At 34.1% G+C, this 17,724-nt stretch overlaps 1 protein-coding gene across 1 annotated transcript in view; it reads right to left on the bottom strand.

Annotated features, from left to right (window-relative positions):
- Window positions 1–17,724, bottom strand: part of LOC120425899 (protein melted) — a 37,617-nt gene that overhangs the window by 14,232 nt on the left and 5,661 nt on the right. The gene's annotated exons all lie outside the window — the stretch shown is intronic.

The following is a 17,724-nucleotide window of genomic DNA, read 5'->3' as shown; positions in this document are numbered from 1 at the left end:
GTTTGTTGCAATAAATTCCACAATGTCAAGAAAAAAAATGAAATTTTCCCGGCATTCTCAAAATTTTCAAAAATATTCTACAGGGTTCTACAGCATTATTTTTATATTCTTAAAGTGTCATGTTTTTCTCAATGAACATAATTTCGAATCGGAAAATGGAATGCATTTTCGGATTCTTTGGACAATTTTTCACTAGGAGAAGGTAAAATAATTTTGTAAATAATTGATATTATGTGTTTTTGAAACATAATTAAAAAAATCTGCCGATGTATAGGCATTTTCAGTAGAACAAATGTCATATAAAAGTGAAAACTTTTGATTCTTGCTTCGATTTCAGTTTAGCGTGTAATATGATTCAATAATTTTTTAAACAAAACTAGTTTTAATGAATTTTAGGCAAAATTTTGACTTTTTAACAATTTTATCTAAAATTAATATGTATTTTGTTAAAAATCTTATAAACTTAGTTAACGATTTATAAACATTGATTTTTTTTTCTTAAAAGCTGTATCAGACACCTTAGTGATGGTACATCTGTCGTAAACATAAAATTTGAACACATTAAATCAGATTTTTACAAGAATAACCACACAGCAAAAAATCCGATGGTAAAATCGCATGCAAAAGCATGCACATCACCTTCGTCAAAATAAACACTTAATATTACACACTGCATGTACATTTTTTACAAACACAAAAAAAAGTTGTAAAAAATATTTCAAAAATAAATTGAAATTCTATCAATGTCACCCCGGTTTACGGTGTTGTCGAACGGACAAAAGGTCTTATGGACAAAAGGTTGATAATGAGAAAATGAAAAAAAAGCATGAATAAATCCGTCCGTTTTTCCGTTCTTTAAAACATAAGCAGCTCTTAAAAAATAAAAAAAGTCCGAATCTGAGTCCAAATATGCAAATATATTTCAAGGTATTTTATATTCCTTTAATATAGCATAATATTCTTTACCAAATATTTCGGTGATTACATTTTTAAAAACATGGATAGTTCTTTGAATAGGTTTTTATTTTTTTTATTTCTGAAACCTTAGAAAATTTCCTGCAATTTTATCTCTGAGACAGTCTTACAAAGAATTCGAATCGATGATAATGAGTGTTTATAAGTATCATTTAACTAGCCTGTAATTTTAAATGGAGATATTTCGGATATTATTGGCTTGATTTTTTAAATGTTAGATAAAGAAACTTTTGTGAAATGATTATTTCAATGAAAATAATTTCAAAATTTTAAAGTCAAGCTTAACTTTTGAAAAGGTTTACAAATAGATAATTTTAAAACCATGAAATTTTACAGAGGTTTCATTTTGACTATAACTCCAAATCGGTGCACTTCACCAAAAATTCGGTAACGTATTTTTCGATTTCAAATTTAATATAGCTTTTAAAAATAATTGAGTTAAAAATGTTTGACCACATATTAGATATTTTTTTCATTTTTCTTTTCAAAAAATCATAGCTCCGGAACTAGGTTTTGCACCAAAAAACGAAACTATTGGCACTACGCCCCCCGGGGCATGGCCTTCCTCTAACGTGGGATTTCTGCTCCAGCGCCTCTGACGAGACAGGAGAAACCGGGACCGACGTTTTACTTCACCATCCGATAGAAGCTCAGTGGATAAGGCGGGAATCGAACCCGCGTCTCATAGCATCATCGGGATCGGCAGCCGAAGCCGCTACCCCTGCGCCACGAGACCCACAGGTTTTGCACCAGCATGGCTCAAAAGATGCCTTTTTGAAAAATAAAAAATACGTATTTTGGGAATCCAACTTTTAGTAAAAAAAACTTAAATAAAGAAATGGGTATTTTTTAGAGTGAAAATATTTTTTTTCGAATTGTCCTAATTATAATCTACAACTTTGTTCAACACACCAAATTGGTAATAAAAATTCCATCTTAAGATACAAAAATTCATATATTTTCGTATCCATTTTGTATGACTAGGTTGCATAATTGTGATGGAATGGATATGGAAAAGCTAATGCTTCTTTTGACTTAGGGAATGTAATTTCATCCAAATAAAAAGATGCAAGTTTAAAAATCGCGAAATATGCGAAAATGTAAAGAAAAACTCTGGTTCTTTTCCTTAATGGTCCCTTCGATATTGACAACAAGAAAGTTGAGCGTTTTTAGGTTTAACAACGAAAGTGGAACTCGATCATCAATTTTATCCAATATTTTAAGAGATTCGTTTGCTCTTGTTACTCTTCAGCAAACTTCAAAACTAAATTTTTCTATAGTTTGCTCAAATCATGAAATATTTAGGTGATCTGAAGTTATAGAAAACCCAAGTGACATTATGAGCTTTTTTCATTCCATCAGATTTTTTTTGTGACCCTAAAACAGTTTAACCCTCTACAACCCAACCCCGCCTCTAGACGGGCTTCGATTTAAAAAATCGCCAAAAATCCATTTTCAACCAATTTTTGATCTTCAAAAAGCATTGGAAAGAAGAACTTTTAAAATTTTGGAAAATTTAAGGGTTGCAAGTTTGACTTGTTTTATGTGACTTTTCCAATGTTTTTAAAAATGTAATTTTTTTAGGGGTCAACTTTGGCTGTGTTTTTTACTAACATTTGCTATATTTTAAGTAAAAAGAAGTATGCAGTAATTTTTCTAGTGCCCCAGACTATGCCTCTACGCATTTATTTACAATTTAAATGATAATGGTTTCATTTTATAGCAGAAAATGTGAAAATCATGCAAAAAATTGAAAAAGTTACTGTAAAAACATGAAAAAATTAGATAGGCAAAATGTAATGATAGAAGGTGGTAGAGTAGGCCAAATACTACCAAAAACAAACATAAACTAAGCAAGATAAATGCAAATTAAAATACTAAAAATGAAACAAGAAAAACATAAAACAAGAGAAGTAAAGTTTTTCGTAGAACAAAAGTTGCTCAAAATGACCTCCTGAACACGGGAAAAATAAAAATTTTTGAAAAAAAAATTTGGGCAGTAGAGGGTTAAGCTTTAAGGTGTGCCAGTGCTCAAAAATGCTAACACAAAAATTTAAAATTATATTAAATTTAAGAATCCCGCACAATTCGAAACAAGAAATTCAAACATTCTCAGCTCTCCGGCTTTTCTTCTTCCCGTTTTCCTTTTTTGTTTTCAAACTTTTGCATTTGTTTGTTCTGTTTCTCTTCCACATTTGCGCTCTCTCTACCCAAGTGTTGCCCCGCTAAACGGACTGCTTAGTGTAACGGATTCTGGCCACGCGTGGAATGCCAAAACTTTGGGGCACGCTCTAGGGCCTTCACGTTTCAACGCAGTATTTATGTACTCTCTGTCTGTCTGTCTGTCTGTCTCTCCCGCACTCACATCTCATTCCATCTCATCTCATTCAGCAGCATCTTTAGCATGTTAAACAGCCGCCGCCAACTTCCATCGGAGGAAAAAAAAAAGTGAAAAAAGTGGCAGCTCCTGCTCGCGATGAAGATGAGATGCTGCGGTTGTTGTGGCAACAACCCATCAACATCAGGTTGGCATTGGGTGTGGTGGCGCGAAAAACTTCTTCTCTGTGGTTGCGGGAAAAGCGAGCGGAAGCAAAGTGGTTCAGACAAGACGCATGGTTTCCATGGAAAGAAAGTGGGGTGGTCGGTAGAAATGTTTTGTTGAATATTGTTTGGATGAAATTAGAAGTTGGAAAAAATGTTTCAATAGCAAAATATTAATGATTTATTTTTAAAAAAATAAACAAATTTATGCTTATTGTATGGTATTTGCGATTTATTTTTTTCTAATTTGGTCAGTTTCATCATAAACATAAATTTTTGGTCTCCCCTCTTTTAAAAACGGACCGAAAAATCAGGGGCAAACATTTTAATTCAAAAATCTCGAAAATTCAAATAAATTTTAAGTGCAATTTGCTGACAACAATTTAAAATGAATTCCCCTGCGTTTATAACAATGTTTAACATGTTTGACCTTGCTTAAAAATATTTGGAGTTTTGTTGAATTTTCGATGGACAAAACCGCAAAAAAATATTTTCGTTAAAACTTAGATATTTTGAAAACTAATGATGCAAACCGACCGTACTGCTGTGAAATCTAGATTAAATTTTCAAAACAACCTATCCCTCATGGGTTTCCTATGCAGATAGGACCTTTTGAAAATTTAATCGAGAAATACATTTTCCATACCTTTTTTATGAAATGGAAATTGTGGCTTGTTATTTAAATTTTTATATTTTTTAATAGAGAAAAAAAGAAAAGGTATGATAAAGTCAAATTCTAAACATTCAACAATGAAACAAAATAGTTTGAATTTTGAAAGTGAAAAACATATCTTAAATAGACACTATCAAGTTTATCTTAAAAAAAAAGGTGCAGGTGGTTATGTTACACATGACCAGTATGACAAAGAACTTTGCAAGATGATTGTTGAAATTTTCGATTAGAATGTCCGGTCCAAATTTCTCCATGATTCCCATATAATTACGTCCTATCAAACTGAGGGGACGGAAATTGCAAGTGGAGCTAAAATAGAATTCAAGGTGAAATCAATCGACTTTCACTCACCACTCGAAAGTTACCAAGATGCTGAAATGTTTTTGCAAGGCTGTTGCAAGCAATCGGCAGGAAAGTAAATTTTAACAGCAAACATTAAAACTGCCCTTTTCAGGGTTCTAATTGATTACAAAATAGTTTTTTTTTTAAATTTCCAGAAACAGATTTTCGCAGCGGCACAAAAAAATGCTTCGCAGCAATCTATTTATTACTTCAATTTATTTTTACTGCTTAGTTTTAGATAATGGCCAAATGCAACTTTTCATGTCCAGTATCGGAAACCATAAAGTTTGATACCCATATTGCCCCAACTCTTATGGTTCGGCAAATGTCCGCCATCGGAACATCCGCGGGGCCTCCGGCCACTCCGGATTGTGGCCACTACTGCCGAAATGTCAAATTTCATGTCCAGTATCAAAAACCATAAAGTTTGATACCCATATTGCCCCAACTCTTATGGTTCGGAAAATTTTCCCTCATCGGAACACCCCCCGGGGACTCGGGCCCCTCCGAATTGTGGCCACTAGGTGTGAGCAAACTCGTGTAGGGCGACAGGTAGCTGCACTGCAGAAACCAGATGCACACAAATGAAGCTCTCCAGCCCGCGTTTGTGTGTATGCGTAATTCGGTGCTCTTTCAAGCACCAAACTTGCCTCTCGATTTCCCTTCCGCACACACAAACACTCACTACCGTACCCAACCAGATTTTTGAAGAATACTCTTTCGTGTGAATTGGCTCTGAAAAGGGCCATTTTAACGTCCTATGACGTTGATAAAACCATGCGATGATGACACTCCAAGTTTGCTCCAAGTTGCCGGCAATTTTCCCTCCAGTGCCTGCTCTGCCTCTCTTTCCAGAACAATTCTCTCCTTCCTCTCGGCGGCTCTGCTGTACTGCTGCTGCTTCTCGATCCTCCTCGTGCAAAGCTTCGGACTTGTTTGAGCTTCGACCGGTGGCGCGGCGCTCTTTTATAACCTCGCTTGGCTGTGACGGCTCGACACTTTCGAAGCAGTGGCAGAGAGCAAAATTTGCTAAGTGCTAGATACTTGAATCTGATTAATGTGTTCGGGAAAGGTTGCGCTCAACCAATCAGCGACCGGGATTACTCCGGTCTGATTTTTTATTTTCGTCTTAACTTTTAAGTACTTTAACAAAGTTTTATCAACTTTACGAGGTAGTCTACTTGTACTTTAAGACTTCCTCTGTCGTTTGGTGGGTAAAACATAAAGATTGTTTGATAGGGGGGGGAAGATATAAGCATTTGAAAGACGACACAAATCGTTACACTTTCGCTTCGCAAAATTTTGGATTGACACCCGTAGACAGTGCCCTTAGGACAAAGTTCTTTGTCAAAATTGCAAATAGACTTATTGCTTGAATTCAGCAATTTCCCACGAAAACATTATGGCCAAAAACAAAATTTCTCGAACCGATTTTGAGTTTTGTCTTTTTTTTGAGGTCCTTGTGGTTAACGACTTCGGCTGCCGATCCCTAAGTTGCTATGCAGCGCGAGTTCGATTCCCGCCTTATCTTCCTGGAGCTTTTCGTTCAATGTTTGTCCAGTTTAATATTAGTATTCAGTCTGCAAAGACGGTGTGATTGTCTTAACACATTTAATTAGAGCACAACTATCAAAACAACTTTTACCACTCAAATTTTTTTTGTAAAAACATGTTTTTCACTGTTTTTTTTGTCTGTCTTAAAAAATAAAAATGCTATTTATATTTGTTGAAAAAAAGGAGGACAAGAAACGACCAGAATGATCAAAATGATCAAAATTGCCAAAACGACCAGAATGATCAAAATGATCAAAATGATCAAAATGATTAAAATGATCAAAATGATCAAAATGATCAAAATGATAAAATGATCGAAATGATCAAAATGATCAAAATGATCAAAATGATCAAAATGACCAAAATTACCAAAATGACCAAAATGACCAAAATGACCAAAATGACCAAAATGACAAAAAAGACCATAATGACCAAAATGATCAAAATGACCAAAATGACCAAAATGATCAAAATGATCAAAATGATCAAAATGATCAAAATGATCAAAATGATCAAAATGATCAAAATGATCGAAATGATCAAAATGATCAAAATGATCAAAATGATCAAAATGATCAAAATGATCAAAATGATCAAAATGATCAAAATGATCAAAATGATCAAAATGATCAAAATGATCAAAATGATCAAAATGATCAAAATGACCAAAATGACAAAAATGACCAAAATGACCAAAATGATCAAAATGACCAAATCGACCAAAATGATCAATTTGCAAACTTCAAAACAGTATCGAAAAGTATTACTTTTCAAAACAAGAGCTAAAAACAAGCACATAAATGGAGTTTGAAATAGTAGTTTATGGACCAAGTTGCAAAAAGAAGGCTTTTCAGCACGAGTCACTTATCCAACGAGGTTTATCGATATCGTTTTGAACTAGATTTTTTTCAGTTAATCGTTTTTCCCCCGCAAATCCGCAGATTTGATGGATACTGATGATGCTAAATGGTTTCTATTCATTGATGGATAAAGATGCATTCAATTAAAAATTATACAGAATAGTCTAATTGCAAAAACGTTACGAATTGCTCTTAACAAACATTTCGACGCAACAAAAAATCTACTTTTCAGAACCACCCTACTGTGGGATGCGGCTGGCGGCGGCTTAGAGATGCGATACGAAACAGTATCATTAGCATAACGGATTGATTTCTAACAACTTTGGTCTTCTCTACACCTGTGTCTTCAAACCTGAAGATTTATAGTTATGCCACTGCTTCTGGAAAGAGAGGGTTAAGCTTGTTTGCTGATTGAAATTAATTTGTGATGTTAATATGTTAAAGGAATAATCTTTAAAAATATTGAAAAACGTATTTCCTAAAAACGGTAAAAAAAAGCTTGTCAGTATTGCTGACACTCCTCAGATTCGCCAAAACTATCTCCAAAATAATAGGATTTTCCCTTTATTGCTGCTCTTCAGAAGATAGCATAACAAGCGAAATGATTACGTGAAATGGGATACACGCTTTTGATTGAATTTGAAGCACTCCACTCGCAACAGCCCGACATTCTGCTGTTTTGGGGCCCGTCCTTGAGGCGTTTCTCCGTTTGAGATGAGTAGAAGAAAAAAATCAAAAGAAGCCTAACAGTCTGGCAGTGATAATGGCAGAGTAGATAATTCAATCAAATAACGCAAAGTGGGCTTTTTAGGGGGTGGTGATTTGTGCTTACACGTGTGAAACTATGTGAATCCTCAATTGATCAATTTAATAACTAAATTTCGAATTCAAAAAAACCTTAAACCACTTAGGATTCAATGTTTCCGACGTAAAGGAAGAAAGCCAAATTTCTAAAAATTACTTCCACAATATTTGTATCGCATCAAATAATAAAAAGCTCATAAAAATTCAATTTCCTTTTCTGTCAAATTCATTCCAAGATGGAAAAGAACGAACGAGACCAGTCACCTCACACTCTAAGCGATGCTGAAAGTTCCGAGAAGAGAACTCTCCCTGATGTTTTTCTTTTGTCGAATTTCTTCAGCTGTATCCACTCCCATGATCCGTCGCGTTGTTCGTTTGCCAAAATGATTGGTTATTTGTTTGACAAGCGCAATTGAGCGATTGGTGGATCAGGGTGAGGGTGGGAATGCACAGGTGAGTTGAGGTGAGCGGTATTTATTTTTTTCTTTTCCAGTTTTCAGAATGGAATTAACCAAATAGAAGAAGAGTTGAGGGGGGAATTTTGGAAGGAGCGCGAATGGAATACAGAATGGAGCTTTTTCGGCATGACATTATTTTTTTCTTGATGAAATAGCGGCACTGTTATTGCTACATGTGGGAGATTTTAAGAAGCAGCATTGCGTCATTGCTTCTGGAAGGAGAGGGTTAAGCTTGTTTGGTGATTCAACTTTTGTGACATATTTATTTAATAGTTTATTAAATATTATTAAAAAAAAGCTAAATAGCAACGAAAATGTTATTCAATCGAAATTGTTAACAATTTCATCTAAGTGATACTTTAGAGGATTTGACTTTGCTTGAGCATAACCATTCCTAATGAGGAGCCGGTTACCTCCGATCATCACTGATTCTAGAAAATCTAGAGTTTTTTTTAAGATTTCCTATAGGTTATTTGTGTTTTTCGTGCCAAACTAAACGCTGGCAGAGGAATGAAAATTTGCTATTTTCTTCAATATAAATGGTTGCCAATGCAATAATCAAGAAGAGATTGATTTTTCCAATTTCTATTCCTTCAAGAACTTTTAGATGAATTTTGATTATCTTTTTTAATATTTCGTATCGTAATTTAGCTTCATTTTCAGGAATCTTTAAGTACTAAGATACCACTACTTTTGTTTATTTTTTGAATTGGCTCAAACTTATTGAGGGCATTTCCTATGACCAAAGAAGCCATTTTGTGTAATTTGTTCACCCATACAAGGCGTTATACATTTTTTGGCAACTGTCCATACAAAAATTATACGTAAATATTCGAAAATCTGTATCTTTTGAATAATTTTTCTCATCGGTTTGGTGTCTTCGGTAGAATTGTAGGTATTGATGAAGACTATTCAGAAAAAAATAGAACACGGAAGAAAAATAACTTGGGGATTTTTTAATTGACTTTAAAAAAAATCCAAATCCCGTAATTTTTTTTAATTTTTGAAATTTTTGATATGGGGACAAAAAATCACAATTTTTAAGTCATAAAAAAGCATGGACAAAATTTTTTATTTAAAATATAAATTTTACTCTAAAAAAAGTTGACTTCAGTTTTTAATGTACACGAAATTGCAATCAAAATGTACTTTACACATTTTTTAGTGATGTGCACCATTAGGATGTAACAAAAATGACTTTTTGGCGGGCATTCAGGGGTTTGTTCCGGTGGGCATACTGAGCCCAAATCCCAAATATGAGCTTGATTGGACGTAACAGGAGCTGGCGCTCCGCCCTTCAATTTTAAATGGGATTTAACCCGTAAAAAAAGATTTTTACAAAAATGTCACTTTTTGAGGCATTTTGGCCACTAATGCGTTTACCAAAAACATCAATGGCGTGTAGGCCAGATCCTTGCGCATCTTTTGGTACATATAACATTGAAGTTTGGAGCACCCTGGAGCTCGGTACAGACCTTCAAAGTTTGGCATTTTTTTCGAAAAATTGGCCCCGGCAAAAAAGATATGCGTCGCACCTCGCGACGCCCGAGACGCCATTTGATTTTGCTGGGACCGATTTTTCGAAAAAATGCCAAACTTTGAAGGTCTGTACCGAGCTCCAGGGTGCTCCAAACTTCAATGTTATATGTACCAAAAGATGCGAAAGGATCTGGCCTACACGCCATTGATGTTTTTGGTAAACGCATTAGTGGCCAAAATGCCTCAAAAAGTGACATTTTTGTAAAAATCTTTTTTTACGGGTTAAATCCCATTTAAAATTGAAGGGCGGAGCGCCAGCTCCTGTTACGTCCAATCAAGCTCATATTTGGGATTTGGGCTCAGTATGCCCACCGGAACAAACCCCTGAATGCCCGCCAAAAAGTCATTTTTGTTACATCCTAGTGCACCATCTTTAAGACATTGCCACTTGAAGTATAATTTCAACAAAAGAATTACAGGTTTTAATTTTTTTAAATAAAATCCATTCCTGAAAATATAATAAAAGAAAAATAAACAAAAGAAAATTTAATATTGAGAAAAGATAAAAAAAATATTATTATTTTATTTTACAACATTAGTTTCTGAGATATTGGTACTAGAAAATAAAAGGCTGTTTAGATGAGACTTAAAAAACTTTATTTTTTTGTTTCTTTTTCTTTTATTTACTGTATTTCAGAAACCATACTTTTTTGTAGCACTAAAGTTGCAGGTTTTTGCTAGGGCGTCCAATTTTTCCGGGAAACGGGAAAAATTATTTTCTGAATCCCGGGAACCCCCGAGATCCCGGGAAATTTTTGAAACAGTCAAAAAATTTATGTTTGCATCATATTTGTTATGTTTTTCAAGCTTAAAATCAAAGAATACGCTCAATACTGTTAGTTGGTGATCATCTACAATTCAATCCAAACAAGGACAGTAGTTTTTTTATTTAATAGATTAAAATACATTAAAAAAAGTTTTTTTGTTCTTTGTTGTGCTTTGGATATTAAATGAACCAACATTTCCAATGTGATTCAAAATAAATAAGTTTCGTATTAATATATTTCCTTTGTATTTTTTTTATATGACTCGACCACAAGAGACAAGAAACGAAAACAGATAAAATGATAAAATGATCAATGTAAAATTGTTGATAAGTTTAGAATCTGATGTTTTACATTAACATATTTAACAATTATCTTTAAGTCACTACTGCCAACTGCGGAAAATCTGGACTACAGTCTGAATAGGTACAGGAGATTTTAGAGCAATAAATTTGGAAATGTGTACTAATTGATTTGTTCTGTTATTGTTTCAATCTAAATCAATAAAAAAATTCAAAACATTATGCAAAAAATTGCTCAAACATCTGTCTTAATTCGTTACTTTTGTACTGATTTGCTCCAGATGCTGGTGCTGAATGAAATATAAATGTTTTTTTTTCAACTTCAAATTAATAAATATACGTAAATATAATACCTAGTCTTTTAAAAAAGCGATAGGCATTTTGATTTTTTTTTTCAATTTCGAGAATTCCCGGGACAAAATATAAAAAAAATCCCGGAATTCGGGAATTCCCGGTTTTGGAAAAATCCCGGGAATTTTGTCCCTGGAATTCCCGGGATGGACGCACTAGTTTTAGACCTTAAAACACATCAACAAATTTCAATTTTTTTTTTGTATTTTTTTAATGGTCCTACAACTTTGCCGAAGACACCAAACCGATCAGAAAATTCTTTCAAAGATACAAGGTTTATTCCCGTACCTGCAGAATTGCAAAATTTCTGCAACTTCTGCAGAATTCTGCAGCCAGCATAAGTCACTTTTTTGCAGCACGTTCCCGTACTTTTCAGCTCGCTCTCTTCATCTCTCTCTTTTGCAGAAGTTCTGCAAGGAGAGAGGCCGCAAAACTTTTGCCTGGGTAGCGCGTTCCAGTACTTTTTCTGCAATATTGTACACAGTTGAGTGGATTTACTCAAATTGGGTATTAAAGTTTTTTCTAATTTTTTTTTAAAAGGGATTAACAAAAATTGTAATTGAAAGCGGTACGGGGACTTATTTTTTATGCAACTCAACATTTTATTTAAAAGATGCTTATGCTTAGGTAGAAATTATACATTAGAAACAATTCAAAACTTTTACATTAGGTAAAAAAATAGAAATGAGAGTTGCAGGTATGTTTAACAAATATAATTTAAAAAAATTACAAACAAAGGTTTAATATAGAAGGGATCATAAATACATGTTTTGATAGCAGACCATTTGAAGGATTTTTTACTAAGGATAACTAAGGACAAATTATGGATGTTACGTGGAAGAACAACGGCGACGCAGCAAAATTGAAAAATATTAGAAAGTAAATGGATCACAAACTCAAAAATAAGGAAACACAAAAATTTAGAAACTCGGAAATTTAGAAAATCATAAATGAAAATATAAAAAAACTAATATTTGTTAATTCAGAAACTAAAAAAAAGATAAATCAGGTATTTGAGAAATTTAAAATGCAAATATTTATTTCAGAAAAAAATCACAAATTCGAAGCTTAAAAAATAAGGTTGAAAATATTAAAATTAGACCTTAAAAATTCAAATATTTTGAATTCGAAATAAAAAATACAAAATTTTGGTTATTTAAGAGTTCAAAACATCAAAAATTCAACATTTAAGGTTAAAAAATTTAAAAAAAATGTTGTAAATAAAAAAAATTAAAACTAAATTATAAAAAATAGAAACAGTTTGTACTCTATTATCCGAAGACCTTTACAAAATTTCTAATCTCTAAATCCTCTAAATATGCATTTCTAACCTAGAATATGACTCCAAAATAAGTGTATTTTTTATTATTCAAGATGGCGGCATTTAAGAATTTTAGAATATAAGAAAATAAGAAAATAAGGAAATAAGAAAATAAGAAAATAAGAAAATAAGAATTTAAGAATTTAGGAATTTAAGAATTTAAGAATTTAAGAATTTAAGAATTTAAGAATTTAAGAATTTAAGAATTTAAGAATTTAAGAATTTAAGAATTTAAGAATTTAAGAATTTAAGAATTTAAGAATTTAAGAATTTAAGAATTTAAGAATTTAAGAATTTAAGAATTTAAGAATTTAAGAATTTTGAGAATTTAAGTATACCGTATATTTTTTAATAAAATTTAAATCAATTTAAAATAATATAAAATATGATGTGTAAACAACGTTACTTATGTTTCAGCAAAAAAATTATGGTCATTTCTGGCTGGTTCCCTCCTTGACTTGATACATAGTTTAACTAACAAGTTATCGTACCCAATAAAACAACAAATTACAAATTATATAATCAATTATATTTATTATTTGTTTGGTACAGCCTTATATTTTTTTATGATTCCTTCATTGAAAGTTCAACAAAATACATTTAATATTTTGGTTCATTTAAGAATACAAGTTGGTAGCACCATCACAGGTACAATTTATTATTTGCCAATTAAATTTACCTATTATTTTAACACACATATTTAGTCTGTTCAAAAACAATTTAAGATCAAAAATCATTTCTCAAACAAATATTTATTAAAAATATATTAAACTCAAAAGAAATGTGTCTTTTAAAAGTTTTTAAAAACTTTTTGTTTTTATGATACAAATTGTTTGTTGGGTTATTAGCCAACATTAATGAACTAAGCCTGAAATCGTTTACATAAAATATAGTTCTCAATAAAACCAGACATTAAAAAAATACCCCAAAATCCATCAATTCCAAATATACAAACGTCCCTTCAAAACATAAAATTTATTACAACTACATAATAATAAAATGCTTAATTTAACCCAACTTGCCAATTTTATGTAAGCGTGTACTCACACCAACTTGCAGTTACTTTTCAACACGAAAGAGAAGAGAGAGCTTGCAGATAAGTACGGGAACGGTTTTGCTGCAACTTCAACCTCTCTCATTGCAGAGGTTCTGCCTGAGAGAAAAATTATTTTTGTTGCAGTAAAGTACGGGAACGCTCTGCTGCCGATTTTGTGCAGAATTGCAGAATTCTGCAGTACGGGAATAGACCTACAGATTTTTGATTTTTTACGTACCGTAAAACGGGGTGACTTTGATAGGCTTGCGATACTTCCGCAAAATGAAGAGTAGAATTAAAATACGTTCGGAATGGTTTAGAATCATACTGACCGTGATATAGAAGTGTTCAAAGTATCTCAAGAAGAACTTTTCATACAATTTTGAAAAGTTTAAAAAGTTAGTTAACTATAGTTAAATAATTGTTGAAGAATGTCATTATTTTAAACTTCTCAAAGTGTCGTGATTTTTTCAATGAACATGATTTTGAATCGGAAAACGGAATGCATTTTCAGATTCTTTGGACAATTTTTTACTAGGATAAGGTGAAATAAGTTTGTAAATAATAAATCATGTGTGTTTTTGAAACACAATTTAAAGAAATCTCAAAATTTATAGGCAATTTTAATTGAACAAATTTCATGTAAAATGTGAAAACTTGTGATTCGTGCTTCGAATTCAGTTTAAAATGCAATATATGTCGATAATTTTATAAACAGAACTAGTTTAAAAAAATTTCACAAAATTCGCAAAATTCCGCCTTTTTAACAATTTTACCTAAAATTTATATGTATTTTGTTAAAAAGCTTATAAACTTAGTTAGCTAAATATAAACTTGATTTTTTTTTCTAAAAAAATATATCAGCTACTTAAGTAATGGTACATTTAACGTACAAATAAGGTTTGAACATCTTATATATGATTTTAACAAGAAAAACTATGACTATCAAAGTCACCCCGGAATTTAAACTAGGAATTTTTAACGTAACTATTTTTCTAAACACTACTGAAAAAACTTTTTTTTACAAAAAAGTGCATGGACTTTGTGTAGCCTACCCCAGTACATGTTTTAAAAATAATAATCTTGAGAAAAACCTTACCTGTTGGAAAATATTCCAAAAACAAATTGAAATCCTATCAAAGTAATCCCGGTTTACGGTACCATTTTTGTGTGGAAAATCAAAATCAAATGGAGAAAGTAAGTGGAGTATTGGTGAACCAATAACACAAATTGGCTTCTTTGGTCATAGGAAAGTCCCCTAAAAAGGTGGAGCCAATTGAAAAAAATAAAAATAAAATCCAAATCCGAAATTTCGGGCGAATTGCTTAAATGGTGTCTGTTTTAGTCATGGAGAAAATACCCACAAAGGTTCAGCCAAACCTAAAATAAAAAAATATCAATTGATGAAGCCTCAATGAATTGCTCAATAGCATGATTTTGCTTTGATGTGTCTATGTTTTACAGACTCATAAAATATTGATACAAAACTCGTCCTAGACTCTGCTGAGAGCCTACAGAAACTGTTGTGTTGATTAGTAAGTTTAACTGACGTGGATTCCAAAAATTCACCACACATGACTTTGCTGTATTCTCAGAAATTCATGTTGAGTTATTTAGAGCATGCGATAACAACAAGACGATAGCATCGAATTCAGCGTCAACTAAGAATTTGAACAAAATATTCAAAAGTTGCTCATTCGGAGCAATGAGTGTGCTTATGGTTATTTCAAACATTCAGAAATACCAATGCAGCTGGGCTCATCTTTTCGTGAATACGTTGCCACGGATGGCCCCATCAAACTCCAAACAAGCCCCCATTTCCAATCCAATCGGGACACCCCCAGATCTGTCCCCGCAGTCTCAGGTCCCAGCCCAGCCCGGTCTCAGCCCACATCCGATCCTAATCAACCTAAATGTATAGCTCCCCCTCTCTCAAACCAATCAGCATTAGGACTGCGGAGGGAAAACCGGTCCAGCTGGTTGTCCCACATTTTGTCCCGATTTCAACTGCTATGGCATGTTGGTGGTGCAACGCGCTCCGTCTCGTCTCGTCGGTTCTGCTGCCTAGTTCTTCTTCTGCAAGCAAAGCAAAGCAACAACGTGTCAGTGAAACCGCACGTCGACGATGAATACACGACGTGACACATTGACGATGGCCCGGTTTCTGGCCAAATCTGAACTCAGAACGAACGATGCGAGTCCCCGAGGGGGGCCAGAGTCATAACCATACAGATAGATAATTTCGCAGAATGTGGAATTTTGTGCGTTGTGGGAGTTGCTAAAAGCTTCAACTTTTATGTCGAATTTTCTTGAGGCGGTGCTCGTCAATTTTGCGAAATTGGTCGTTGAAATGTTACACAAACATTACATCCAAATTTGAATATATCGCTTGTTAGCTGAAGCATAGAACAACCTCGTAATGCTGGTTAATCCACCTTTTCCGTCCCATCTTGGGCAAACTTTTCCGTCCCAGTGGATACCTCACCCCACCTGTTACCCCCACATTATCATTTATCCGAACTGGACCCCCTCCGGCAACCGGCTTATAATAATCATCATCGTAAAATATCAATAATATTAGTTTCTTCACGTTTTCACCTTTAGCGATCCGCTCACTCTCTCTCAAGCTAGACCAGAGAGACTCGTTTGGTTGGGGTTTGTAATTCGATCCGTGTCGTCCCGTGGCTTCCAAGTTATCTGCTATCCCGTTGGGCTCACACCAATGTTGGACCTTGCCGAAAATCGTTCGGAAAAAAATAGATTGCCCAAGTCCATCAAGGCACCATCTACCCTTGTTTGATCAACCCACTAGTGCAAATAGAATTCGAAATCGTCACGGTTGGTTTGGTTTGGGCGCTGCTGCTGACTTTTAACTTTGTTTGCTGTTTGGAAAATTGCGAAAATTTGCGATTTCCGATCACGTATCGTTAAAGGGAATCGATACATGCACTTGCCAGGTGACTTACATCCACTTTTGGTAATGTAGTTTCGAAAGTTAAATTGAATTGTAAAACATTGATGGGTTTTTGCATAACTAAAAAACTTGTCTTCTCTATTTTGACTGTGGGTTATTCCATATTAACTGACACATTAGGACTTAACCCTGATGGATTTTGACCAAACTTGGAGGAAGCTAGCTTTAGATTCCAATTAAATATTGCGCATTTTGCACTTTACTAGAGTGTTGCGCAATTATTTTCATCACAGTATTTTTTCATCACAGTGATTTTTCTTCACAGTGATGACGAAAATATCCGTTGCTATGGCATGCTATTTATTTATTTATATTTGGAAGTTCAGAACCTAATGGCTCGTACAAACCAGAGAAAGTTTTACGGACCGGCTAAGTGATTCAAGAGACGAAGGCTTGTTCCGGAATCGTGGTTTCCGGTGTCGGGATGCAAGGATGCATGTTGCGGAGGCTTACGATGGATCTTTGACTTTTTGCCGGACGGATGGTGGACAACCAGCGCGCGTTGCTGGCTACGTTGCGGACAGGCGTCTTCAGTACCCGCTGATCCTGTGCTGCCGAGAGGGGTCCCTTCATGGCGATGAAGGCCAGTGGCCTGAGGGTTATCGTCCTCTACGGTCCTCATATGAGGAGGCGACAGACAGCGGCGGAGAGAAGCTGCCCGGGATTCACGCTACCGATCAATACGATCAATACGAGATGGACGAATGCTCTAATTTCGCCGATGGAGAGGTTGATTTGTTACTCTTTGCTACCCTGGAGCTTGTCCAATGTACCAATGCCATTTAATACATGTAATATTTTCCAATAAAGTCTTTTAAAAATATGTTCTTTCGGTTCGAGCACCAATAAGGTAACAACTTTTTTTACTGCAAAATGTAAAGGCTTCTTACGTCTACGAAGTATTGATTTTAGCCAGAACTATTAATTATTTTGTATAGCCAATTCATGGTACCATTTACGGACTCAGCGAACACATCTCGATGTGGCCGATAGAATTATGCCCTTGAGCTCATTAGAAAAAAATAACCTGTCAAAAAAAAAAAAAACTCTAAGTTCCAATTACGAGAATCGAGCCAGGAAACTTTAACAGACCATCTCAATGACTTACTGCCTCGGCTACCACAGCTTGGTGTCTAGATTGGGATCAGAAGTCGATGCATTACACTTGTTTAGTGTTGATGGTGTGATGGAAAATCAGTTTGCCAACTGTGATGAAAATTATCCCGCAGC

Source organism: Culex pipiens, chromosome 3, assembly GCF_016801865.2.
Source record: "Culex pipiens pallens isolate TS chromosome 3, TS_CPP_V2, whole genome shotgun sequence".
Taxonomy (NCBI): Eukaryota; Metazoa; Arthropoda; class Insecta; order Diptera; family Culicidae; genus Culex; species Culex pipiens.
This window is presented reverse-complemented; position numbering and strand designations above follow the sequence as displayed.